We start from the raw sequence: 27,785 nt of genomic DNA on the forward strand, positions 1-27,785 counted from the left end.
GCGTCCGACTTCGGCTCAGATCACGATCTCGCGGTATGTGAGTTCGAGCCCCGCGTCGGGCTCTGTGCTGACGGCTCAGAGCCTGGAGCCTGTTTCAGATTCTGTGTCTCCCTCTCTCTGACCCTCCCCTGTTCATGCTCTGTCTCTCTCTGTCTCAAAAATAAATAAATGTTAAAAAAAAAAAATTAAAAAAAAAAATGTATGTAGAGATAATATGAAGAAAATCATCATAAAGTTAATTGTGATTATTTCTGAATGGTTGTATTATCTGTGTTTTTTTAACCTTCATTTCTACCATGAACTGTATCCTCATTTTTGTAGTGTGGAAATTTTGTTTTAGAAGACTGTATGGCTTCCTCAAATTAGTTTAGTGAGGCCTTTCATCAAAATATTTCGTCAGTCAACCAAGAAGTGCATAAGATAATTCAGAGCTGTTCCTTATATTTTGAATAGGAAGAAAAATGAAAGCCCCAGAACAGGACTGAGTGCCTCTCTACAGAAAAGAAGGGTCAGCACTGGGAGAGGGAAGGGTATAGAAGGAATCTACTAGAAGCAGATATGTTACTGACTGATTTAAATGATCAGGACAAGTAGAAGCTGTGAACAGTATTATCATTGCCTTCCAGAGAGAGACAACTTTGCCTCCTATTATTAACATTTCTACATTTATTTTTTTAATTCCTAAGATGACTGTGTAGTTGCTGTCTGACCAGTGGATCAATAACCGTGGCCCAGGGGTATCACTGGCTATAAAATCATGAACCAAAACATGAAGAATTTTTTAACACAGTGGGTAAGAGTTGGGACAAGTTCTATAATTTCTAATATTTGAAAACCTCATCAGCATATCATAAACTGGCTTTTGAAAATAGTAATAAAATTTAGGTGTGTGAAACATTGAAAACCTTGTTGAGAACCCTAAGTTGTATTGCACTTCTAAAATATTTGCTTCACCAAAAACTAGCAGTGCCAATAATGGTGTGTTTTCCTTGTTTTCTAAAATATCCCTTGGCTTGGGGTGCCTGGGTTAAGCATCCAACTTTGGTTCAGCTCATGATCTCACAGTTCATGGGTTCAAGCCCCACATCAGGCTCTGTGCTGACAGCTCAGAGCCAGGAGCCTGCTTCAAAATTCTATGTCTCCCTCTCTCTCTGCCCCTCCCCTGCTCATGTTCTCTCTCTCTCTCTCTCTCTCTCTCTCTCTCTCTCAAAAATAAACATTAAAATATTTTTTAATTATTTTTACTATCCCTTGGCTCTTTATAGTTCTTGGTCTCCTCTTATGAAGTTATTGGAAATCATAAGAACTCATCCTTGAAGTTTCCTAATAATCCCTTATTGCACCAAAAATGTATATATTTTTATATATGTAGGAATTATGTCTTTAATATTCATAAGCTTTATGTTCTTTATTCTTCTTTGAGTACGAGTTGTTCACCCCAGTGGCTTTCACCTGGAAGAGTGGTTATGAAGCTTCTCAAATTATAGCAATATCCTCCTCTTCCATTGTAAATACTTCTTTAGAACACAGCAAAAATGACAACTGGCGGTGATTTTCAGAATGAAGCACCTTTCAGTTTTGCAATAGGTTCCTCTGACCACTACTCTATCCTCTTAATATATTCTTAAGCTTTTTAGATATGTTGAATAGAATTATGCCACCGTCCCATTAGCTTATTTTATATAGTCCAAATAACTTATTTTGCATTATGTTATGCAATAAAACTTACGTTTTATTTAGTGGCTGTCATAGAAAATCAGTGATCATTGTTCAGTGGAGTACTGGGATTTGGAAAACCTAGTGTCTTTTGATTCTGGTCTCATTTTTTATCAGTCTCATCAATCAGACTTTGCCCTGTTTTGTTTTAACTGTAGGGTCTTTTGAAATAATTACATTCTGCTCAAAAAGTCGTACTTCTTAAATGCTTTAAAGCTTCACAGAGTCAGAGCTGAGAATGAGAAGACGTTGAGAAATAAAGAAGCAAGGGAAGAAGGGCCATGAACAGCCCTTTTAATAATTGCTAATATTTGAGTAGCTTTGCTGGCTGTTTTTCTATTTGTTTTTTGCGTTCCTCCTGCCTGCATCTAAAAGTCCTCTTCATTTTTCCCCTTTCTTGTTTTTCCATTCTTCTTTGGTTAATGTACCTCATTGCTTGCTGACTGGAAGAGGACTAGGAGTTTTGAGGCATCAAACCTACGAGGCAGAGAGGAAAACAGTTTTCTCCACTGTTGACATTTCCTCATTCCACAAATCTGAGCCCATTGCATTTTCAGAATAGCAGTGGCAGCCACTTCCCCTCACCAAGATCCTCCCCCAAGATTTCCCTACATGCTCCTACAGATGATTGAAATTCTCCAGCAGCAGGAACTCCCCTTCTCCTTTCCTAGGGAAAGCTAAGCATTTTTATTAACGCTGGCCCAGTGTAAGACCCAAGTCTGAGTGGTGTCGAGTGGCATTTCTGGAAAGTCAAAGGTACCTACACATGACAATTTGACATGAAAGTAAATTTATATTTTCCTTAAGGATTTACAGTGTGTTGCGTTTTTGCCTTTCTCTGTTCTTTTTGTATAGAACTTTATCGCACTAAGATTATTTGGTGAACACTAGGAATTTGGAATGATTTTATCATGCGAGAAGTACAAAGAATAGTTTATAACTCATTGTTTCTGAATGTTTTTTTGTGTATCCAGAATTCAAATCCAAAGTCAGAAGATTTTCTGAAGTCATATACTTTTATATCAGAGTAAAACATACCAAAGCTATGGATGTGTTGCTCTTGTTTTATCAGTACGTATAATCTTTCCTTGGCTTGCTTATTTTGAATTACTCTCAATTTTTTTTAATTAAAAAAAAACTTTTTTTTTTACACTTATTTATTTTTGAGAGAGTGAGACCGAGTGCAAGCATGGGAAGGACAGAAAGAGAAGGAGACACAATATCTGAAGCAGCCTCCAGGTTCTGCTCCAGACTCAGCACAGAGCCTGACATGGGGCCTGAACCCACGAACTGTGAGATCATGACCTGAGCCGAAGTCGAAATCTCAACTGACTGAGTCTCCCAGGCGCCCCACTCTCAATTTTTTAAAGATAATTACTGTATATCTGTTTTATTTGGTTTATGTAAACATCTGATTATGTTTCATTGATTGCAAGTTAATAACTTAAGATACACAGTCACTTCAGCATTTTGTTTTAATGCAAATTGAGTTTCTTCATTATAAAGACTACATTTCTTTGATATCAGTGTTTTATTCCATGAGTCATTACCCCAGATCTTACACACTGGGACTGTTGAGTAATACTAGACTATCTTTCTCCGTTTGATATTTTTATCTCTCTACATATGGCAATATTATATCTGAGTATTTTGAGAATAGATCCATTTCAGTAAAATTGGTTATGAAGCAGCTTTGGTTAAAGAAAAAAAAAAGACACTATTTCCTCATTGTTTTTCAGAATAAAACTGGAACCGCATTGGGAAAAGACAAAACCTCCTTGTTGACTTAGTTATAATGTAATACCAAAACGGTTAAAATAGGCAGTCATTCGGCATAATGAGCATTGGTCTGTATAAGAAGGCTTGGAAAGCTTTACTAGGATGCAAATGAAGTAGAAAAAAGCTTTCTTAAGTCACAGTTTTCTTATCTTTAAAGCGGGGTTTTGATTCTAGGTCTTTGTTAGCTGGTAACCAGTGATACGCTATCCTGGAAGCACTTTTTCAGTGTTTAGAGTACCCTGATTCCCCAGCCCCACCTTCTTTTATTAAAGAGCTTATAAAAGTCTAAAAGCTGAACTGTATTATCAGACTTAGCCAGTAGATGCCCTCGTCAGTCCCAGTGTATTCTGCCCTAAAAATACTTTGCTGTCCACAAATAATAGAGGTGCTTCTGCCCTAGTAACCTTATATTCATTCCTGAAAAACTGCATTCTACAAAATCACACAATAAAAATAACAGATCTCATGAGGGACATAGGGTTGGAGACAGATCACTCAAAACCAACAGAACTTTGTAACCAGAGCAGTCCTAATGAAAAGAGTAGCAAAGCTAAATCACCACTGGATTTACATTCAAAACCAAGGTTCAGTTGATTCTTTACATCCTTGAACTCTGGAATTCATGCTGCCTCCTTCAAAATGTGACATTTGCTCCTAACAAAGACCAATTTCATCAAAATTAAATTACTGACTCAGTGTAGATTTCTATCAGTCAGGTGTTTTGTTATTAAAACTTTTATTTTTCTTGGAGCAGTTTTAGGTTTACAACAAAATTGAAAAGGAGGTACAGAGATTTCCCATATTCCCACCAACCCCCCACATGAATAGTCTCTCCCATTATCAACATCACTCACCAGAATGGTACATTTTTTTAACCCAACATTGACATATCATAATCACCTAACGTCCATAGTTTACCTTAGGGTTTACTCTTGGTGTTGTATATTCTAAAGGTTTGGGCAAATGTATAATGACATGTATCCATCATTACTGTACACAGTATCTTCAGTGCCCTAAAAATCCTCTGTGATCTACCTAATCATCTGTCCCCACTCCTAGTAACCACTTACCTTTGTATGATCTCCATTGTTTTGGCCTTTTCCAGAACATCATATAGTTGGAATCAATGCCATATATAGCCTTTTCAGAGGGGCTTCTTTGTAAAAACTTGGGAAAGGCAGAAAAAAAACAAATTGGCTTCCTTCACTTAGTAATATGCATTTAAGATTCCTTCATGTCTTGGGGCACCTGGGTGGCTCAGTCAACTAAGCATCGGACTCTTGACTTCAGCACAGGTCATGATCTCACAGTGTGTGAGATTGAGCCCCACAGTGGGATCCATGCTGACAGCGCAGATGTGTCTTTGGCAAATCTTTTCTCCCGGTCTGTGGCTTATCTTCTAGTTTTCTTGGTATTGTCTTGCAGGGCAAAAGTTTTTACTTTAACAAAGTTCAGCTTATCATTTATTTCTTTCAAGGAGTATGTCTTTGCTGTTGTACCTAAAAAGGCATCACCATACTCAAGGTCATAAAGGTTTTCTCCTTTGTTATCTTCTAAGGGTTTTACAGTTTCTTGTTTTACAAGGAGCTCTTTGCTACATTTTGAGTTAATTTGTGAAGGATATGTCTAGGTTTGTGTCTAGATGTGAAGATTTGTGTCTAGATTCAGTTTTTTCCATGTTGATGTTCACTCATTCTAGCATCATTTGTTGAAAAGACTCTTTGTTAATCGGGTGTTTTTTAAACACAAGAAGAGATATCTTTGCACCTTCCTCATCTGGGTCCTCAGCTTCCTTTAACAACTTAACAAAGTGGAAAGGGTAGCAGTTTTTTGTTTCTAGTTTTTAAAGATTTTATTTTCTTTTTTTTTTTTTTTAAACTAATCTCTATACCTAATCTGGGGCTTGAACTCGTAACCTCAAGATCAAGAGTTGCATTGTCTACAGACTAAACGGCCAGGTACCCCATAGGTAGCAGGTTTTGAAGCCCTTCCTTCCTAGAATTTTCAGTATTTTTGTTTAGGATCTTCCTATATTGCTTATACTTTCTTTAAATAATGAGAATGCTTGGGGCACCTGGGTGGCTCAGTCAGTTGAGTGTCCGACTTCGGCTCAGGTCATGATCTCACGGTTTGTGAGTTCAAGCCCCGTGTCGGGCTCTGTGCGGACAGCTCGGAGCCTAGAGCCTGCTTCGGATTCTGTGTCCCCCTCTCTCTCTCTGCCCTGCCCCAGTTTGCACTCTGTCTCTCCCTCTCTCAAAAATACATAAACATTAAAAAAAATATATTTAAAAAAATAAATAATGAGAATGCTTGCCCTGATTGACTCAAATCATTGTTTTACTAGAAAAAAACAAGTAACACAATACAACTTCTGTATTATACTGACATTATTCTTTAGTTTATCAAATGTGTATAAGCCGACTCACATTATGGAAGCATATTGTATCCGTAAAGGCTTTAATTTGATTACATTTCAAAAATAAAGTCCTTTCTCTTTTTAGTCAGCTTACAATCTACACAATTTGATTTTCACAAAATATACTTTCTAAAACCTATCAGAAAGATGTTTTTCCCAAAACCAGAAACAATTTTTTACTCTTTCTCCCTAAAATGTCTAGCTTTTTATACTTATACTAAATAATAAAGTCATAAACTTGATCACATCAGATTTTCCTTAGAACAGTAGTTTGTAGCTTCATATAAAACACGTCTTCTATAAAAACAAGACTCCAGACACATCCAAATAAGGCGTTGCATGTAGCTGTCTGCCTTTCTTTGAAAAAAACAAAAACAAAAAAACAAGAAACATGTCTTAGTTACCATAGAGTAATTACATTAGAATCTCCATGTAAAAAACATCATCATGTTTCAAAAGCTCTCTAGCTGATTCATAATGTACTATCAGGCTTGAGAATCACTGCCTGAAAATACAAATAACTAAAGGTATTCATGTTGCATTTGGACATTCCAATGAAGCCCATGCTGGTCAGATTAACTGCCAACGAAATTCAGAGTTTGCTGTTTCATGAGTAATTTGCAACATGTACCATTTATGTTAACTGACTTCCACCGTGTTTTAGAGATACAAGATTTACTATATCACTTTTTGATTTATCTTTATAATTGTGACATAATACAGAAAAATTATTACTATATCTGAAATGCTAGGACTAAAATCTATTGGTTTTATTGTCTAGCATCATTTTATTCCCTCATGATTTGTATTGGAAGTCCAGTGATTTTGTGATGTGGTCACATATTTGTAGATTATGTTGTTTCATGGAGATGGGATGCATACTAAATTTCACTGAAAATACAAGAGAGGTTGTCATTGGACAAATGGCAATTATATATTTTTTAATGTCCTGAAGACATTTGAATGACTTCATAACTATGTCTTTATAAAAGCAGTCCAAATCCTGGAGGGTCTAAGTAACTTGCGGAAAAAGGATTTGTAAAATTCCTCAAAGGCCAAACAACTACCCAGGTGTCTGGCATGTGATTGGAACTGAGGAAATGAATTCAATGCTTCAGTGTCTTACTTGGTTTGTTCTTTTCTTCCCTGTGGTGTTCCTTACTTTCTAAGTTGTGTGAGATGTGTCTTTGAGCATGACCAGCTTCCCTAGTGGAAAGGTTCCTTGAGTACAGGGTCACTCTTATTTTTCATTTGTTCCTCAGTATCTAGCACAGTCTTTTGCCTAAAAGTGGGGTGGAAGAGAGAGTTACTTTCTAAGAAGACATGTTTTTAAAGTGGGGTGATACAGGAGCACCTGGCTGCCTCAGTCAGTAGAGCCTGAGAATCTTGATCCCGGGGTTGTAGGCTCAAGCCCCACGTTGGGTATAGAGGTTGTTGTTGTTGTTGTTGTTGTTGTTGTTGTTGTTGTTGTTTTTAATCTAAAAATGGGGTGATACAATGAATTTTTCATATTCAAATCCCTTAGAGCCTTGCTATTACAGAGCTGCTTTATTCTGAGAAGGCTGTTGTAAAGAGGTCTTTCACTATTTTAACAATTAAAATCCAGCAGATAGAATCTCAGCTGATTTAACCAATGCTGAATAATCTAGTAAATACTATCAAGGCCAAGGTCCATTGTATTAATAATAGGTTTTCTTCTAAAGAAGTTAGACTAAGTTAGCAATTGATAATTTTAACATTTCACCCAAAGATCAAAAAAGAATTAGCATATTATCTCAATTTAAGAATCTGTTGTGGTATTTTCTGTTTAAGGTAGCAGAATTGTTTGTCCAGAGAGCAGAAAACATACTCAATGACTTTTCTCCGCATGAAAAATTTGTTCAACGTAGATACTGATTTGAAACTACTTGACTTTATATGTTTGGGACATAAAGAGAGAATTGCATTTGTAGAATTGTCAACAAAACAGAACATTTTCCATTGAGTGGAAAGACAAAAACCAATTTTTTTCAAGGAACTAATTGATATCTAAAATAGATGTACATATATATCTCAAATGTATATATACATAAATATATATTTATAGTATATATGTTTAATGTCTAACATATATCTCAGTATATCTAATATATATCTCAAATATTTAGGAATTCAAACATTCTAAAATAAGTGTTTAAATCAATGGTTATATGGTACTTTTGAAAAGTCCATATTTATTAATGTGTTTTTCTGTGTCTAAAAGATTATCATTCTTAACCTTTTTCATGAAAACAATTTATTAAAAAATGTTTAATTGATAAATTAAGACATCAAATACTAAAATAAAAAGATGACATAGCTATTTAAGTTTGTAAGTAGAGAGATAGCTGTATTAGTCTCACAAATCAGAAATTTATGGTTCTATCAGAAGCACTAATTATACTTATTAGGAAATATCAGATAGGTGATTTATGGTTTTCAAGTTGCCAACCCATTTCATTAAAATATTGACTAGAATACTAATTCCAAAGTAATTGCCTGTCAAATCAAATCAGTTAAAGTGGGTCAAACCCAACCTCTATGGATGCACTGTGAAATTTCTCCTGGGCACCACTTATTTAGAGACAGTTTGTTGTTATTATTGGCATAAGTCAGGCCAATATCCAGTCAGATTTTTTTTTTTTATGTTTATTTGTTTTTTTTGAGAGAGAGCACAAGCAGGGAAGGGGCAGAGAGAGAGAGAGAGAGAGAAAGAGAATCCCAAGCAGGCTCTGCTTTGTCACAGGGCTCCATCCCATAAAGCATGAGATGGTGACCTGAGCCGAAATCAAAAGTCCGATGCTTAACTGACTGAGCTACCCAAGTGTCCCACCAGTCAAATCGTTCTCAGTCCAGAGTCTGTACTTCCTTCATTCCATGTCCCCACCCACCCCACCCCCAGCCCCCCCCCCCCCCCCCCCCGAGATCTCAGTACATAAGAGCATTCACCAAGGGTGCTTGATTTTGGCTCAAGTCATGATCTCCACTTTATGGGATCAAGCCCGTCATCAAGGCTCTGTACTGGCAATGCAGAGCCTGCTTAGGATTCTTTCTTTCTCTCCCTCTCTCTCTGCCCCTCCCCTTCGTGTGCTCTCTCTCTCTCCCTCTCTCTCAAAATAAATAAATAAACATTAAAGTAAATAAATAAGCAAACAAGTGTTCACCAATTTGTCCTTTCCTCATTCCTGACAAAAAGACTTTTGTTTGACATTGACAATGTTTTTGTTACATTGGCCCTCCTGTCAGGATCACCAGCATTGTTTGCAATAAGTCATTCTTGTTAATCAAATTTACCTTTAACTGAGGTCAGAATGTTAATGACTTTTTTTGTTTATTTCCATATTTAGATTACCAAATGCCTAATGTCTGACCCCTGACTACTGTCCTCTGCTGGTGAAAGGGGATAAAATTGAGGACTTAGTTCCCATTTGTTTCCATTACTTCTTAGAATGAAATATATTTACATATTTCATTGAATTCCACCTAGAACCCCAGCATTCCTGGTCCTATCCCTATCAACTAAGAATTTGTAGTAGCTTTATATTTAAATACTCTAGAATATCTTTGATAATGTACAGAAGTAGTAGAAGGTGTGAAGAAATATTTAAAGTAATCATATAGCAAAGTATAGTCATTTATCCTCTGTTCCAACTCCTTTTGGATTCTAAATCTCTCATTAGCAGTAAACATTAGAGTTAAAATATTTCAGAACTGAATACTTAGCCATGTATGTTTGAAAGATATTTTTAACAGTAGAAATCTTGTCTGATTTAAATCTACAAATTAATCATTTATCATATTAATAAGGAAGGCTTTATTTTTATCCATTTGCTTTATCTTCCTAGGATTATTTCCTCCTAAAATGTCATGAATTTGTAATATTTCATACAGCTGCTGCTATTTGGAAACATTTCAAGCAATAAGTAACATTGTTACTACTGCATTATTAAAGTAGACATTGCTAATTCCTCTTTATGGAGTAGATAAGAAGGTATCATGTATAATCCAGAAACATGTAACCTATAGCCAAGAAATGAAACCAGTATACCGTTTAGTTTCCCAGTTGTGCACCGAAGTTGCTTGAGAGGAAAATCACCACATTTTCACTACTAGGTAGTTTTGAAAGTGAGAAATGCAGCGTGGAAGGGAGGCAGCAGCCAAAATTTCTCTGCGGTGTTTTTATAGTATAATAAGGAAAAGGAGCTTAATCAGTATTCTCTCATTAGCCATAGTAAGACTAGAAATCAAGCTATTTCTACAACCTCTAGTCTACTATGTGGTTTGCTCCTAAGCTACATATTTTAGTAGCTCCTAAACTAATTGAGAATTTTCTAGACAAAAAGAGTAGATCTACAAATAATCAACCTCTAAGCCCATCCTGGGGGGATTTGATAGTGCTTTGAAGATGTATGAGAAAGCAATTTCTGAGTATTTCTAGAAAGACTGGATGTGGTAACAGCTCTAACATTACAGTGGGCTGGTTGCCGCATATTATCGTCCAGTCTTTTTCTGACTCATCTTTGCTGTTGATTATGGTTGTGTATAAACTGAACATACCTGTTTCATTAGAAATAATTAGGTGATAGAATATGCTATAGAGCTTAACACCTAAGACACTTTTTCTTCATAGAATAAGAATGTAAAAAGAAATCTTTGAGGAGCAAGAGAGGTGTTAATCCTGATTCTATGTGAAAAACGTGCTGCCTTTTCTCAAATCTTTACTGTAGACAAGATGTAGTAATCTGGTCCTATTAGAGACTTCCTGGAATATGTATCCCCGTCGATAAAGCATCCCATAATGACTGTTGTCAGTTGGTAGTAAATTCCTGTATTTATGTAAAAGGTAACATTTTACTTCCAGAAACACATAGTCCAGAGGGTTAACTTTAATGGTGGAGATTTTAGGCACTATGATAACCAGCTTTAAAAACCAGTTTTCCCAAGGAATTTGGCTGTAGTTTCTATAGTATATCCTATATAATTATGCCTGTTCTGCCTTCAGGCTTTCTCCTTCTGCTCTGACTACAAAGTGAGATAATTTAAATCCTGCTGCAGAATTGTGGTTTAGTTAGTTATTTAATTGTTTGAAATCCCAACATAAGGACACTATTCACACACACACATCATAAATAAAAATGTTAGACTAAACGATAGAAATATATTGACAGGATATGTGGTTTTTAAACTTGTTTGGAGTCCCCAGAATTCTTTAAGAATCTATTAAATCAAAAGACCTTCCCAGAAAAATTCACATACATATAATTTTGAATACAGTTTTACATTGAACTCCACAGACCTGAGTCTTTGAATCACCTAGGTGCTTATGGACCCAACAGTAAGCACTTGGCACTAATTAGATCTGCTCTGTCTGATATGATAGTCAATAATCACTTACAGCAATTTAACTTAAAACTAAACAAAATTAAAGTTCCCCAGTCTCACTGTCCACATTTTCAATACTCAATAGGAACATGTGGCTAAAGGCTACCATATTAGACAGAGAAGATATAGAATATTTCCTTCATCTCAGAAAGTTCTTTGGACAGCACGGGGTTAGATGTATCTAAAATATTCTACTTAAGAATCTTACCATTATGTATATATGTGTATGTGTTTGTAGAGCCACATGATTTGACAACCCAGAACATACATATTATAAGAAAAATCAGCCGCTTTTAGGCATAGAACACAAATCTTTTCCTGAAATATATATGTGTCTCAAAGGCAGCTAGCTAACCTCATCTGGGCCTTCAGGACAGTCTACTGTCATTTTTTTTAATCTTGTGTCTACACTGCCTTTTCCATAGTAGTAGTTCTTAATCTTTTCCACTTTTCCCTAAGCTCTTGCCTTTCAGTATGGCCAGAGACCTCCGTGTTCAGAAAACTCAGGCTATCAGTATAAATTTCTGCAACTTCCCTTATCTCTTTATTAAAAATCTCATTGTATTTTCTTTTGTTGTAATGTGCTACAGAAATAACAAAGTGATCAAGATAATGCAAAAGCCTCTGAATGTCAACAATATAATCAGGACCTAAAAGTAAATAGTTAGGAAGTGAGCTTGTGCTTGAAAAATGTGTGCTACTCTCCTATGATTTGATCCTTTAGGTCTATGTGAGGGCCATAAAATGTATATTCTGAGTTAATCCCTAGGAACTTCTAATACACATGGACGCAGATAAGGCCCATACTTAAACTTATAGCCATACCTATTATCAATAGTAACAGTAGGAACTAACCTTCGCTGAGCATATCCCTGTGCTTTACATTAATTTCCTCAATTAGTCCTCATAACAGTTCTATCGGTGAGCATTATGGTTAATCCATTGTATGGAAACAGGGTAGGAGAGGTTCGGTAACTTGTCCAGGACTGGAACCAAATACATAGTATTTTTTAAGTATGTGTACATTGTTGTAAAACAGATCTCTAGAACTTTTTTACCTTGTGTGACTGAAACTCTGTACTCAATTGAACAGTTACACCCCATTTTCTCCTCCCCCAGCCCCTGACAGCCAGCATTCTATCTTCTGCTTATATGAATTCAACTACTTTAGATACCTCACATAAGTGGAATCATACAGCATTTGTCCTTTTGTGACTAGCTTATTTGACCTAGCATAATGTCCTCCAGGTTTATCTGTGTTGTGGCATATGTCAGAATCTCCTTTTTTAAGGCTGAATAATGTTCCATTATATATCAATACCACATTTTCTTTATACATTCATGGACCTGTAGGTTGTTTCCACCTCTTGGCTACTGTGAATAATATTTTAATAAACATGGGAGTGCAAATTCAATTCTCTTGGATAAATACCCTGAAGTGGAATTGCTGGATCATGTAGTAGTTCTAGTTTTAATTTTTGTGGGAACCTCCACCCTGTTTTCCATCATGACTACTAATTTACATTCCCACCAGCAGTGTACAGGGTTCCCTTTTCTCCACACCCTTGACAACTCTTATCTTTTGTCTTCTTGGTGATAGCCATTCGAACAGCTATAAGGTGATACCTCATTGTGGTTTTGATTTGCATTTCCCTGAGTAATGGTAGTGAGCACTTTTCATATACTGTTGGCTGTTTGTATGTCTTTGGACAAATGTCGGTTCAGGTCCTTTACTCATTTTTTTAATCTGGTTATTTGTTTTTGCTGTTAAGTTGTATGAGTTCCTTACATATTTTGATGCTTAACCCCCTATCAGATTAATGGTTTGCAAGTGTTGTCTTCCATTCTGTAGATTATTTTGTTGATTGTTTACTTTGCTACGCAGAAGCTTTTTAGTTTGATGTAATCCTACTTGCCTATTGTGTCTTTTGTTGACTGGACTTTTTAGCAAGACCAATGTTATTATGAAGGTTTTCCCTATGTTTTCTTCTAGAACTTTCATAGTTTCAAGTCTTACATTTAAGTCTTCAATCCATTTTGAGTTGATTTTTGTGTGTGCTATCAGGTAAGGTCAAATTTCATTCTTTTGCTTGTAAATATCCAGTTTACACAACATTGGTGTTCTTTAACAAGTGATTGTTAAAGATACTATCCTTCTTCCCCTATTGTGTAGTCTTGGCATCTTTGTCAAAGATCATTTAACTGTGTATGTGTGGGTTTAGTTCTGGGCTATCTGTTCTGTTCTTTGATCTCTGTATATCTGTCTTTATGCCAGCACCATCTGTTTTGATTGCTATAGCTTTGTGTTATGTTTTACAGTCAGAAAGTGTGATGCCTCTAGCTTTGTTTCTCTTTGTTCCTCAAAATTGTTTTGGCTATTCAGAGTCCTTTGTGGCTCCATATGAATTTTAGGATTGTTTTTTCTATTCCTGAAAAAATCCCTTTGGGGTTTTGATAGTAGAGATTGTATTGAATCTGTAGATTGCTTTGGGTAATGTAGGCATTTTGATATTTTAAGCCTTCCAGTCCATGAACACGGGCTATCTTTCCAACTATTTGTATTTCAATTTCTTTCATCACTATTTTGTAGATTTTAGTGTACAAGTCTTTTACCTTTTTGGTTAAGTATTTTAATTTTTTTTAATGTTTATTCATTTTTGAGAGACAGAGAGAAAGAGCATGGTGGGGAGGGGCAGAGAGAGGGAGACACAGAATCAGAACAGGCTCCAGGCTCCAAGCTGTCAGCACAGAGCCTGACATGGGGCTTGAACTCATGAGCCATGAGATCATGACCTGAGCCAAAGTAGGACGCCCAACCCACTGAGCCACCCAGGTGCCCCGTTTAAGTTTATTCCTAAGTATTTTACTTTTTTATTAACTGGGTTTTTTTTTAATATTTTATTTTTTTAAGTAATCTCTACACCCAACTTGGGGCTTGAACTCATGACCCTGTGATCAAGAGGCACATGTTCTAATGACTAAGCCAGCCATGCACCAGATATTTTACTCTTTTTGATACTATTTTAAATGAAACTATTTTATTAATTTCATTTTCAGAAGGTTCACAATTAGTATGTAGAAGTGTAACTGATTTTTTTTTTTTTTTAACAAAACAGGATTTTTATTTGACCGTGGGATTTGGGGAGGAGAGCAGAAAAATGTGTCAAATTTTGTGAAATACAACTTGGAAAATAGAGGCATATGGTATACTCCCTTCTATAAATATTAGCAGTTAAAGAAGAGACTCATAAAGTTGTAAAAGGGTTGAAGATTACATACAGTAGCTGAAATTCTACCATTAACATAATCATTTACCAGTGTGCCTTAGAGCCCTGATTTTCAATCTTCACTGTTATCAGGATTACCTAAGGGAGATTTTTAAAAGCTACAAATATGTGGCCAGCCATGAGATTGTAAATAACATAATTTCTTACTGTGATCACTTTTCCTATGCTTTTAATTATATGAATTATTTTCAATAATAAATAAATAAATTATATGAATTATTATATTCATAATATAATTCATTCATTATATTATCTTCATTAATTAATTCATTCATTAATAAATAATAAATAATATGAATTATTATTTAATTATATGAATTATTTTCAGTTAAAAAAGTGTTTATTGTGCACATTAATATCTTCTCAGCTAGTAAAGTATAAGTTGGCTTTGTGTTGTACTGTCACCAATCTTTATAGTATGTAACAGAAATGTGTATTTCAGATTATCAGCAAGTGTGCCAGTTATTTCATTATAAGAAAGTTTATTATATATGATGTGGATTGTGCAGAAAATTTGACCAATCTCTGTAAGATATTTGCATTCAAGGAGAGGATAGCCAATTGGCTCTCTTCTTCACAATTGAAAGTTGGTAGAATTAGGACATAGGAACGGAAAAGTTCTTGGCCTCTGTAACTTAATCATTAAAACTGAGGCTTAGTGCCCTAGTGAGTATTTACAGTTCTCAAGCAGGAGTGAAGTGTATAGCTAATGCAGGAATGTTAGGAGTTTGTAGTGGGCAAGTCCTAGATCAAGAGCAGGAGATCTGAGTTTTGATCCTGGCACCAATCTATTAGCTTTGTCCTAACCTCCCTCTGATTGTCAGCCTCTTTGAATTTGAAATATGTATAATAATGTCTGCTTCTCCTTGTTTACATAATTTTAGGAAGATCAAACTAAATAATCTATAATTTACATAATTTAAAACCAGCGTAATGCTAATTTTTCAGGCACAATAATGATCATTATGTAAATATCACTATTATTCTTTAAGTTATGTACCTAAAATGGTACTGCTTTGGTCACTTTAGAGTAGGTTTCTTTATAAAATAGACTGCTGTAGTAACTACAGGTTTGTGGAATTTAACTCTTGCTCGTGCATTGTTGTTTTTTTTTTAAGCCATTTTCTTGGAGGAAGTGAGTTTTGAGTTTTTTTACTTTAAGAAATATTTTTGTAATGGAGAAAATATAAAAATTAGGATCTTTAAAAATACTTCCTTATAGTGTCAACATTGCCAACATTCATGAAGTTCGTTGGTTAATTTGTTTAAAAGGTCACTTTTATTTTGTCTTTTATTTTTTATTTTTTTGGTTTCAGGAGTAGAATTTAGGTATTCATCACTTACATATAACATGCAGTACTCATCACAAGTGCCCTCCTTATTGCCCATCACCCATTTAACCCATCCCCCACCCACCTACCTTCCAACAACCTTCGGTTTGTTCTCTGTCTTTAAGAGTCTCTTATGGTTTGCCTCCCTCTTTTTTTCCTTCCCCTATGTTCATCTGTTTTGTTTCTTAAATTCCACATATAAGTGAAGTCATATGGTATTGTTTTTCTCTGACTTATTTCACGTAGCATAATACACTGTAGCTCCATCCATGTTGTTGGAAATGGCAAGATTTCATTCTTTTTGGTGGCTAAGTAATAGTCCAGTGTGTGTGTGTGTGTGTGTGTGTGTGTGTGTGTGTGTGTGTGTGTGTGTACACATCTTCCTTATCTTCTTATCCATTCATCAGTTGATAGATATTTGGGCTCTTTCCATAATTTGGTTATTGTTGATAATGCTGCTATAAACATAGGGGTGCATGTACCCCTTTGAATCTGTATCTTTGTATCCTTTTGAGAAATACCTAGTAGTGCAATAGTGGGTCATAGGGTGGTTCTATTTTTAACTTTCTGAGAAACCTCCATATTGTTTTTCAGAATGGCTGCACAAGTTTACATTCCCACCAACAGTGCAAGAAGGTTCCCCTTTCTCCACACCCTTGCCAACATCTGTTGTTTCCTGAGTTGTTTATTTTAGCCATTCTGACAGGTGTGAGGTGGTATCTCATCATGGTTTTGATTTGTATTTCCCTAATGATGAGGGAGCATCTTTTCATGCATCTCTTAGCTATCTGGATGTCTTCTTTGGAAAAGTGTCTATTAATGTCTTCTGCCCATTTCTTCACTGGATTACTTATTATGAGTTTCCTGAGTTCTGTATAGATTTCAGGTACTAACCCTTTGTCAGATATTACATTTGCAAATATCTTCTTTCATTCCATAGGTTCCCTTTAGTTTTGTTTTTTGTTTCCTTCCCTATGCAGAAGCTTTCTATCCTGATGTAGTCCCAGTGGTTCATTTCTGCTTTTGTTTCCCTTGCCTCCAGTGACATGTTTAGTAAGAAGTTGTTCCAGATGAGGTCAAAGACGTTGCTGCCTATGTTCTCCTCTAGGATTTCAGTGGTTTCCTGTCCCACATTTAGGTCTTTCATCCATTTTCAATTTATTTTGCGTATGGTGTAAAAAGTGGTCCAGGTTCTTTTTTTTTTTTTTTTTTTTTTGTATGTTATGTCCAGTTTTCCCAACACCATCTGTTGAAGAAACTGCCTTTATTCCATTGGATATTCTTTTCTGCTTTGTCGAAGATTATTGACCATATAGTTGTGGGTCCATTTCTAGGTTTTCTATTCTGTTCCATTGATCTATGTGTCTGTTTTTCTGCCAGTACCATACTGTCTTGATGACTACAACTTTGTAATATAGCTTGGTCTGGAATTATGATGCCTCCAGCTTTCCTTTTCTTTTTCAAGATTGCTTTGGCTATTTGGGGTCTTTTGTGGTTCCATACAAATTTTAGGATTGTTTGTTCTAGCTCTGTGAAATATACTGGTGTTATTTTGATAGGGATTGCATTAAATGTGTAGAATGCTTTGGGTTGAGTACAAACATTTTAACAGTATTTTTCCAGCCCATGAGCATGGAATGTTTTTCCATTTCTTTGTGTCCTCTTCAGTTTCTTTCATAAGTATTCTATAGTGTTCAGACTACAGATCTTTTACCTCTTTGGTTAGATTTATTCCCAGGTATTCTATGGGTTTTGGTTCAGTTGTCAAAATAGGGTCAATTACAATTTCTCTTTTTGCTGTTTCATTATTGGTGTATATAATGCAACAGATTTCTTTGTGTTGATTTTGTGTCCTGAAACTTTGCTGAATTCATATATCAGTTCTAGCAATTTTTTGGTGGACTCCTATGTTTTCTTCATAGAGTATCATGTCGCCTGCAAACAGTGAAAGTTTGACTTGTTCCTTGCCAGTTTGGATGCCTTTTATTTCTTTTTGTTGTCTGATTGCTGAGGCTGGGACTTCCAGTATTATGGTAAATTAACAGTGGAGAGTGAACATCTCTGTCTTGTTCCTGAGTATAGAAGAAAAGCTCTCTTTTTCCCCATTGAGGATGATATTAGCTGTGGGTCTTTCACATATGGCCTTTATAATGTTGAGGTATGTTCCCTCTATCCCTACTTTGTTGGGGATTTTTACCAAGAAAGGGTACTCTACTTTGTCAAGTGCTGTTTCTTCATCTATTGAGAGGATCATATTGTCCTTATCCTTTCTTTTATTAATGTGATATATAACATTGATTTGTAAATATCAAACCATGCTTGCAGCCGAGGAATAAATCCCACTTAATTGTGGTGAATAATTCTTTTAGTGTATTATTGGATTCAATTTGCTAGTATCTTGTTGAGAATTTTTGTGTCCATGTTCATCAGGGATATTAGCCTATAATTCTCCTTTTTAGTGGGGTCTTTGGTTTTAGAATCAAGGTAATGCTAGCTTCATAGGGTAAGTTTAGAAGCTTTCCTTCCATTTCTATTTTTTTGGAACAGTTTGAGAAGAATAAGCATTAACTCTTTTTCAGAGTTTGGTAGAATTCCCCCTGGGAAGCCATCTGGCCCTGGACTTTTGTTTGTTGGGGGATTTTTGTTTACTGATTTAATTTCTTTGCGGGTTATGGGTCTGTTCAAATTTTCTATTTCTTCCTGTTTACATTTTGGTATTTTTTTATTAATTTTTTTAATGTTCATTTATTTTTGAGAGGGAGAGAGACAAACACGAATAGGGGAGGAGCAGAGAGAGAGGGAAACACAGAATCTGAAGCAGGCTCCAGGCTCTGAGCTGTCCGCACAGAGCCTGAGGCGGGGCTCAAATGTGAGATCACGACCTGAGCCGAAGTCGGACGGTTAACTGACTAAGCCACCCAGGCACCCCAGTTTGGGTATTTTATATCTTTCTAGGAATTTATCTATTTCTTCCAGTTTGCCCAATTTGTTGACATATAATTTTTCATAGCCTTCTCTTACAATTCTTTGTATTTCTGTGGTATTGGTTGTGATCTCTCCTCTTTCATTCTTGATTTTATTTGAGTCCTTTTTTCTTGTTGATAAATCTGGCTAGGGGGTTTTCAATTTATTAATTCTTTCAAAGAACAAGCTCCTAGTTGCATTGATCTGTTTTACTGGTTTTTTTTGTTGTTGTTTCTATAGCATTTATTTCTGCTCTAATGTTTATTTCCCTTCTGCTGGCCTTAGGCTTCATTTACTGTCCCTTTTCTAGCTCCTTTAGGTGTAAGGTTAGGTTGTATATTTGAGGTGAAAAAGTCTTGTGGTAGACCTGTATTGCTGTATACTTCTCTCTTCTGAAGTAAGAGACTGTCGTGTTTTCATTTTCATTTGCTTCAATGTATTTATTTCTTCTTTAATTTCCTGAGTATCCTATTCTTTAGTAGGGTGTTCTTTAACTTCCATGTATTGGTGATCTTTCCAAATTTTTTCTTGTGGTTGACTTCAAGTTTCATAGCATTGTCTTCTGAAAGTATGTATGGTATGATCCCAGTGTTTTTGTACTTGTTGAGGCCTGACCCAGTGTGTGATCTGTTCTGGAGAATGTTCCATGTGCACTCAGAAAGAATGTGTATTCTCCTGCTTTAGGATGAAATATTCTTAATATATCTGTTAAGTCCATCTGGTCCAGTGTGTCATTCAAAGCCATTGTTTGCTTTCAATTTTCTGCTTAGATGGTCTGTCCATTACTGTAAGTGGGGTGTTAAAGTCCCCTCTGTTAATTGTGTTGTTATTGATGAGTCTCTTTATGTTGTTATTAATTGACATTTATTTGGGTGTTTCACGTTGGGGGCATAAATATTTACAGTTGTTAGATCTTCTTGTTGGATAGACTCCTTTATTATGCTATCGTGCCCTTCTTCATCTCTTGTTACAGTCTTTGGTTTAAAATCTAATTTGTCTGATTTAAGTATGGCTATTCTGGCTTTCTTTTGATGTCCATTAGCATGATAAGTGGTTCTCCATCCCCTCACTTTCAATATGCAGATGTCTTTAGGTCTAAAATGAGTCTCTTCTAGACAACATATACATGGATCTTGGGGTTTTTTTATCCGTTCTGATACCCTGTGTCTTTTGATTGGAGCATTTAGTCCATTTACATTCAGGATGTTTATTAATTAATAGATATGAATTTAGTGTCATTGTATTACCTGTAAAGTTGGTGTTTCTGGAGATTTTCTCTGTTCCTTTCTAGTCTTTGTTGTTTTCAGTCTTTCTTTTCCACTCAATGAATCTCCTTTAATATTTCTTGAAGGGCTGGTTTAGTGGTCATGAACTTCTTTGGTTTTTGTTTGTTTGGGAAACTCTTCATCTCTCCTTCTATTTTGAATAACAGCCTTGCTGGAGTAAGTATTTTTGGCTGCATATTTTTACCATTTAGCAAGTTGAATATATCATGCCACTCCCTTCTGGCCTGCCAAGTTTCTGCGGACAGATCTGCTGCTATACTTATTTTGTCTTCCATTGTAGGTTAGGGATTTCTTTTTCCTTGCTGCTTTCAGAATTCTTTCCTTATCTCTGTATTTTGCAAATTTTACTATGATATGTCTTGCTGTTGGCCTGCTTTATTGATTGTGGTGGGAGTTCTCTGTCCCTCCTGGGTTTGGATATTTGTTTCCTTCCCCAGATTAGGGAAGTTTTCAGCTATAATTTGCTCAAATAAAGCTTCTATCCTCTTTTCGTTCCCTTCTTCTAGGACTACTGTGATATGAATATTATTATGCTTTATGGAGTCAGTGAGTTCCTCAAGTCTACATTTGTTATCCAGTATTTTTCTTTCCCTCTTCTTTTCAGCTTCATTATTTTCTATAATCTTATCTTATATATCACTTATTCATTCCTCTCATTCTTCCATTTTTGTGGTCATTACATCCAGTCAGTTTTACATCTCTGTTGCAGCATTTTTTATTTCAGCCTCACTAGTTTTTAGGTCTTTAATCTCTGAGGTAAGGGACTCCCTGGTGTTTTCTATGCTAGTCTCAAGCCCAGCTACTATCTTAATGATTATTGTTTTAAATTCTGGTTCAGGCATATTACTTATATCTGTTTTGATTAGATCCCTGGCTGTGACCTCTTCTTGTTGTTTCTTTTGAAGTGAATACCTCCATCTTGGCATTATGTCTAGTCTGTGTCTTCAGGAAACACAATTGATATTTGCTTATAGATTTTGTATCCTGCAACTTGCCTGAATTTGTTTATTAGTTATAAGCAATGGTGTGTGTGTGTGTGTGTGTGCGTGCGTGTGCACGTGTGTGTGTGTGTAAAATCTTTGGTAGACTATATATAAAATCATGACATCTGCAAACAGATGGTTTTACTTTTTCTCTGATTTGGATGCCTTTTATTTTTTCTTGCCTAATTACTCTTGCTAGAACATCCAGTATTCTGTTAAATAGAAGTGGCAAAAGTGAGCATCCTTGTCTTCTTACTGATCTTGAGGGAAAGTTTTCAGTTTTTCACAGTCAAATATGTTGTTAACTGTGAGCTTTTCATATATAGTCTTCTTTATGTTGGGGAAGTGTTTGTCTTTTCCTAATTTGTTGAGTGTTTTAATCATGAAAGGATGTTGAATTTTGTCCAATTCTTTTTCTTCATCTATTAAGATGATCATGTGATTTTTATCTTTCATTCTGCTAATGTGGTGTATCGTATTGATTTGATTTTCATATACTGAACCATTCTTGCCTCCCAGGGTTAAGTCCCACTTGGTTATGGTGTATAATCCTTTTAAAGCACTGTTGAATTTGGATAGTGTTTTGTTGAGGATTTTGCATGTGTATTCATTGGGGATATTTTATTTTTCTTGTAATGTCTTTGTCTGATTTTGGTCAGGTTTGGGAGTATTCCCTCCTCTTTTATGTTTTGGAGAAGGATTAGCACTACATCTTCTTTAAATGTTTGGTAGATTCTTCTGTGAATTTATCTGTTCCTTAGCTTTTCTTTGTTAGAAGGTTTTTTTTTTTATTACTGATTCAATCACTTCATAAGTCTATTCGGATTTTCTATTTCTTCATGGTTCAGTTTTGACAGGTTGTATGTTTCTAGGAATTTATCCATTTCTTCTAAGTTACCCAATTTGCTGGCATATTATTATTCATGGCCATTTCTTGTGATCCTTGTATTTCTGTGGTATCAGTTATAATTTCCCCTTCTTTCATACCTGATTTTGAGTCTTTTCTCATTTTTTCTTAGTCTAGCTAAAGGTGTGTCAATTATGTTTACTTTTTCAAAACAACTCTAATTTTGTTAATTTTTTTCTATTCTTTATTTCATTCTGTCCTTCTTTATTATTTCCTCGCCTATGCTACCATTGAGCTTAGTTCTTCTTTGAGTAATTCCTTGAGTTACAGAGTTAGGTTGTTTATGAGATCTTTCTTCCTTTTTTTTTTTTTTTTTTTTTTTTTTAATTTTTTTTTTTAATTTTTTTTTTTCAACGTTTTTTTTGTTTTTTGTTTTTTTTTTATTTTTGGGACAGAGAGAGACAGAGCATGAACGGGGGAGGGGCAGAGAGAGAGGGAGACACAGAATCGGAAACAGGCTCCAGGCTCCGAGCCATCAGCCCAGAGCCTGACGCGGGGCTCGAACTCACGGACCGCGAGATCGTGACCTGGCTGAAGTCGGATGCTTAACCGACTGCGCCACCCAGGCGCCCCGATCTTTCTTCCTTTTAACTTATTTGCCGCTCTAAGCTTCCCTATTAGTCCTATTTTTTTGCTTCATCCTGTAAGTTTGTTGCATTTTCATTTTAATAAGATTTGTTTTGTGACCTTATATTACTTCCTTAATTAAAGACCTTCTGAATCTCCTCACCACTTCCAAATTTAAATATAAATCTTTGGACCAGCATTAAGGTGCACCAACATGTGATCCATCTACTCTTGCTGCCTTTTCCTACCTAGACTCTAGCACTAATTGGACTATTTTGATTTTTTAACTATCTATATATATACTTGCTGGAATTCTTTACCATTTCAAGAAGCCTCCATGAAGATTCTCTTTCATTTCTCCTGATTTGAGGTTTTTTCCTTCCATATCCCTTAACCTTCAACTTTGCATATGTTGAATAGTATTATAATTATTTGTATAGTTGTCTCATATTTTCCTCTAGACTAACAGTTTCTTCAGGATAAGGATTCTATATTAATAATCTTTGTAGTTTTGATAGTGTCTAGCATGCACTTTGTGCATAGCAGGTGCTCACTTTTTAAATGATAAATGTAATCAAAATTTTTCATCTTAAAATGTCAAGACTTAGTAGCCAAATAAAATTATACTTGCTTTATTTCTTTCTCTTAATTTTATCTGTCACAGTCACATTGAGTAACTTGTCAGAAGACATGCTTTTTATTTCAAAAATTTTCAGTGTTAGGGAAAGTTGGTTGTAGAGAAAAATCTCTCATAGTTTTTCTTTTTGTATATTTTCTTTCAAGCCTTGTACTTATATGTGGGTGTATGTACATGTATATTTGTGTGTGTGTGAGGAATTGTGTGCAGTTCATTGTGGATTAAGCTCTTTTTAATAAATTTCAAACATGTTTTACAATATTTCTCCATTGTCTTCATAGTTGTCATTTAGCACATGCATAATACACAGCACATACAAGCCATATTTTAAAGAACTGCTTTTCATTTGCATGACGCCTAGGTGATTTCTATTACTTTGCTGTATAGGTGATGTTGTAATAACATTTTTACAGTTTTCTTGCTTGTGTTAAATTAGCTCCTTAAATTTCTAGGCAAAGCGCTTATTAAGTTTAAGGGTTGAATGTGTTTATAACCCTGTTTCCATACCAAAGGCTGTGACAAACCTGCCAGCTATATTTGAGCGTACTAATTCAGCACACCTTCATCAGCAGTCTCAGTGGTGTCAAGAATGTGTAACAACGCTCACCGAAGTTCATCTCCCTTTCCCGTATTCCCCTAGTCTTAGTGCTTGTATAGTAAATTAATTTTTTAAATATTAGGCCACAATAATTTACATAATAAATTATTAGCCCAAGGGTATTTACATAAGGGTCTTATGTTCTTACTCTGAGCTTTAGAGATAGATTGCTGTTAAGAAGACTAGAACCAATCTTTTCCATTTTCCAAATGCATCTGTTAGGGGGCGCACTCTTAGAAATTAAGGGACAGACTTACTTAGGAAGTAGAAAGCCATGTTTTTAGTTTAAGTGAGAAGTACCCTCAAGAACTTAGAAATAAAAGTTACTTCTTAAGTTTTACTTCCAGAGTAAAACTAAGATACAATAAATGACATTGAGTAGGCATTGGAGGCCTATGGAAAGATATGATGTTTGTTCTAATCAAAAGCTTAGAGAACAGGCATGAAAATATCCAGAGTTGATAAAATACTAAAGAAAGCTATCATCAAAGAAATTACACTAATATAATAAAGGACAACTGTAAAGGAAATGGGTTTGTTGTTGGTTTTTTTTTTTTGAAATTAGGAGCTTGTTTATAGCAAGTTAAAACTACAAAAACTACAAAAACCCTGCCCATCTTCATATTCCAATTTTTATAATGATTATCAATTAGATTATCAGAGTGTGATAAGAGTCACAACTAAACTTATTTGATCTGGGTCGAGTTTATCACCAAATTACCGCTTTATATTTTTTTTCAGAGTTTTAGCAGTGATATTATGGTGGTGTACACAGCAAAGTGTGGGTACTTCCTTAAAGGAGGAGTGATGTGTGAGGTGTTCTCCAATTCCCCATGAAGGAAGGCTGAAAGCCTTCTCGTCAATTATTTGTTGATACAGGCTTTTCTTTCTCATTTGACTTAAGGAGGACAGAAACCTCAGAAGCTTCTTCTTTATCCTTCAAAGCACCAGCAGCTTTTATCTATTTGGCAGGAATGATACACTATAAAGTCTAGGGTTGTCATTTTAACACTTAGATAAAAATATGAATTCATGACTGGTTTGTTCCCTAAATAGAACCTTACTACTCAAAGTATGATTGTGGATAAGCAGACTGACATCACCTGGAAACTCAGACATGCAGAATTTCAAGACTTTTTACCTCCTAGACCTACTTTATTAGTTCATGTCCTCCAAGAAGCACACAGCAAGATGGGATTTGACATGTAAGAGATTTGGGGAGAAGACACCAGAGGAGGGAAAAGGGAGAGAGTGCTGGAGAAGGTAGCAATGTAGGTCTGACCCCTGTGAAGGAAAGAGGGAAGGAAGGGCAGTGGAGTAGAGTCTCAGACGGCAACACAGTTGTAAGTAAGCACATTTCTGGCAAGCTGCTGAGAGTCCTCAGCCACTGTCATATGTCAGTGAAATTCTCTCTCTCACAGGAATGAGCCTGCATTACCATTTCTGCTGGCTCTAATCATTTACTGAGAGCAGCGTGTGGAAAGCTTGGCTTCAGTGCAAGTAGGATTTCAGAGCACAGCACCTGAGACTATATTTCAATTATGCTCATAGCGACAGGAGATTGGATTGGCATGTTTCCCCGGTCACCACACCTCCTGAATCAGGATCTACACTTTAACAAAGTCTCCAGGTGAATTATAAGCATGTTAAAAGTTTGAGAAGCATGATCTTAGAATAATAATGTGGTTCTTTGAGGATCTTAGCCAGAGTCAATAAAATTGTTCACAATCAGCATAGGATCTCCTCAAAAATTCAGCTCTCTTGGGATGGTATTTTTCACAGTTCATTTAAACAGAGTTGCTGTTCAAAGTGAGAACTAGAGCAGATAATTTGTTGTTGTTAATTTGTAACAAATGTGTGAAGCAGATATGGGGCCAGAATTTTCAAGATGCTTTTGCCTCTTTGCTGAAAGGAGCTAGATAGAGTTTATTTCCTTTTGCCTTTTTGAGTTCAAGGTCACTGTAGCAAAAAAAAATCTATATTTCTGTATTTATTTTTTTACCACATGGTAAGGTGTAGCTATGATTCTTATGATGACAGCTAGAAATAAACAACCTGTTAGACAAATCATACTAAGTTGTTTATGCTGACACAGTGCTTAGAGTTTGAGAGGCTCTCTTTAGGACAGAATACACTATCAAGTAAGCTTTGCCACCAGGCCCTATTCCTGATTTGCAGACTTGCTGTGAGTTCAAAATACCCATACTCTAACGTATGATCAGGATGTCCACAATCCCTTTGGAATCATTCCTTGAACCATTGATCCCCAGACTTGAGTTTAGGCATTACTGCTCGGTAAAAGTTATATTTCGTCAGTCTAACAATAAGGCCTTGAAATCATTACTTTTTAAAAAGCACTCCAGATTTGGAAACCATTGCTCTAAAGTAAAATATATACTTGAGTTCAGGCCTTTGCTATAGAAACATCCTCTGCTAGAGTGGTATAACTTACTCTGCGTTCCAAATGCAACTTATCTCTGTTTACTGGTGAGCATGGGTGAAAAATAAAAAAGGAAGTTAAAAATCCCTAAATAAACCTCACATACTTTTATTACACTCAGTAATACTTGTTATTAGAGTTTAGTATAATTTTTACATCATTATTTATTACCAGTGGGCTCATTATACCAAGGCCCACAGTACTAAAATTTGGCTATAATTATTCTGGACTGCTCTCAATCTGAGGCAGAAGAAGTTCCCCTAAATACAGACAGCCACAGGTGTTCCCTGAAATAGAACTTACCTAAAAGCTGAGTCAAAGGTATAACTCTAGTTTTAGGTATCTCTGGTCTTACTCATTTTTTCAAGCACATATCAAATACCATGTTTTTGATGGTACTATGTTTCAGGGACTATAGTGTACACCAGAGATACGAAAACAAGATTTAGTCCTTGACCTGAGGTGTTACCATACTACCCGAGGGGCACAGATATACATGTAAATAATTAACTGCAATAGGGATATTTGCTATTGTTGGGCATGGAGAGATGGAGTGAGTCAAACCCTCAAGAGGACTGGGGGAGGAGGGTTGCTGGCAAACAAAGAAAATAACGTAAATGCATCACATGAGACTCCAGTCACTACTGGCCTTGTCCAAAATCCATGTCAGGAATGTTTAACTTTGGAGCAGATTACCTGAGCTCTTCTAAAGCTTTACTCATTATCTGTCCTTCTCACAGAACAAAAAAGTGCCTCTACCCATGCATTCCTAAAGTGGTGATTGGTACCCCTCATTCACACAGCCTCCCCTGCCGGAATCTTAAAAGGCATCCCAGGCTTCTTCACTCCCTCTGGCCAACCAGTAATCAAGAACTGCCACTGCAATCTCTGCATCCTCCCCTCTCTCCATTCCCTCCAAGCACTGCTAACATGGCTGCCTCCAACCTGGACACTGCAGTAGTCTCCCAACTGCCAGTCTCCCCATCTGGAGACTTACGTCTCACAACCCATTCTCCCCAAATCAGTGTAAACATAGGAGTGGCTCTACTTCCTACCGGAAAACATCCAACTTCCTCAGTGTTACGTGTAGGGTAAGAGTGCTCATGCTTAAGCCAGTCCGCTTGGATTCAAATCCCCGCTCCACCATTTACTAGCTGTCTGGGGAAAGTCACTTAGTCTCTAAGTGCCTCAGTTTTTTCAACTATAAAATAGGAAAAGGAATGGAAGCTCTGTCATAGGGTTATTGTGAAGGTTAATTGTGTTAATAATGTACATGTAAAGGGCTTAACAGTGCCTGGCACAGAATTAACCCACAGTGGCAGTGGCAGTCATGATGCAGTAACACAGTGTGCATGCCAGGTAATTAAAGATGACCAGGACTCATCTTGCCTTCCAGCGATTAACAGTCTGAAGTGGGGAAAGAAAGACATAGGTAAACAAACTGCTTCTTTTGATCACTGCTGTCATAAATTTG

The 27,785-nt window shown here is 36.0% G+C and overlaps 1 protein-coding gene across 4 annotated transcripts in view; it reads left to right on the top strand.

The window, feature by feature from the left end:
* The window catches only part of ZNF277 (zinc finger protein 277), a 113,307-nt gene that overhangs the window by 36,219 nt on the left and 49,303 nt on the right, over window positions 1–27,785 (top strand). Inside the window, exon 2 of one of the 4 annotated variants that reach the window (XM_060632905.2) lies at window positions 25,293–25,501. The exons of 2 other annotated variants lie outside the window; for them this stretch is intronic. The gene's annotated coding sequence lies outside the window, so the exon portion shown is untranslated. Of the gene's footprint in view, window positions 1–13,304; window positions 13,377–25,292; window positions 25,502–27,785 lie in introns of all 4 variants that reach the window. One more of the 4 variants, XM_060632904.3, reaches the window with a different exon arrangement.

Source organism: Panthera onca, chromosome A2, assembly GCF_046562875.1.
Source record: "Panthera onca isolate mPanOnc1 chromosome A2, mPanOnc1 haplotype 2, whole genome shotgun sequence".
Classification (NCBI taxonomy): domain Eukaryota; kingdom Metazoa; phylum Chordata; class Mammalia; order Carnivora; family Felidae; genus Panthera; species Panthera onca.